This window comes from Lathyrus oleraceus, chromosome 4, assembly GCF_024323335.1.
Source record: "Lathyrus oleraceus cultivar Zhongwan6 chromosome 4, CAAS_Psat_ZW6_1.0, whole genome shotgun sequence".
Classification (NCBI taxonomy): domain Eukaryota; kingdom Viridiplantae; phylum Streptophyta; class Magnoliopsida; order Fabales; family Fabaceae; genus Lathyrus; species Lathyrus oleraceus.
Window position 1 is genome coordinate 329,386,826 of NC_066582.1, and position 1,284 is coordinate 329,388,109.

The following is a 1,284-nucleotide window of genomic DNA, read 5'->3' on the forward strand; positions in this document are numbered from 1 at the left end:
AACGATTTTTGAAACTGTTTTCGGACGCGTTGATAGATTTAAAATCAAGAAACTCCTTGGGTAAACTTTCCAAATCAAAATCATTTTTCAACTAAGCTTACGAGTCTTATTTCTCAAAAATAGGTTTACTACTTTAGCATTTTGCGCACCTTTTATAAGTGACAATAAAAGGCCTTAATTTAAGGGTAAACTCGATTCTAAATACGCGAAAGCGACAATTCCTGTTAAATGGATTCTTTTCAAGAGTAGAAAATATTGTCCCATAAGTAGTTCTATTTAGACAATCGAAACATTATTTAACTGACGTGAAATAGATTCAAGCCTATCTTTATCTGTATTGTATTTATCATTTTCTTTATTTACTTTTATTTTGCGACATCAATATCTCATTTGTACCGCCTTAGATAAACATCGTAACACTTACGAATATATTCAAGCCTATCTTTATCTGCATTGTATTTATCATTTTTTCGATTTGGTCTCTATGGGATCGATATTCTTTTATATTACTCTGACGTGATTCGTGCACTTGCGAATATAGGGACCAAATACCACTTTCATTACGCCTTGGGGAACATTCTATTATCGAGTGATGCCTTTCAGTTTGAAGAATGCTAGTGCAATGTACCAGGGAGCTACGAACACTCTTTTCCATGATATGATGCATAAAGAGATGAGGTCTATGTTGATGAAGATGAGCATGTTGCACATTTATTGAAGCTATTCCAGCATTTGAGGAAGTATAAACTCCATTTGAATCCCAATAAGTTTACATTTGGTGTTCGTTCTGGTAAGTTGTTGGGCTTTATTATCGGTGAGAAAGGTATTGAAGTTGGTCCTGCCAAGGTCAAAGCAATACAAGAGATGCCTGCGCCCAAAATTGAGAAGCAAGTTAGAGGTTTTCTCGGCCGCTTGAACTACATTTCAAGATTTATATCGCGTATGAATGCCACATGTGGGCCTATATTCAAGCTCCTTCGAGAAGATCAGTCTTGTGATTGGACTGAGGATTTCGAGAAAGCTTTTGATAGTATCAAAGAATATCTTCTTGAGCCTCTGATTTTGTCTCCTCCTCTTGAAGGAAGACCTTTGATCATGTATTTTACTGTTCTTGAAGAGAGTATGGGTTGTGTTCTTGGTCAGCAAGATGAATTTAGGAAGAAAGAATGTGCTATTTACTACCTCAGTAAGAAGTTCAATGATTGTGAGTCTCGGTATTTTATGCTTGAGAAGACATGTTATGCTTTGGGTTGGGCTGCGAAGCGTCTGTGTTAGTATATGTTA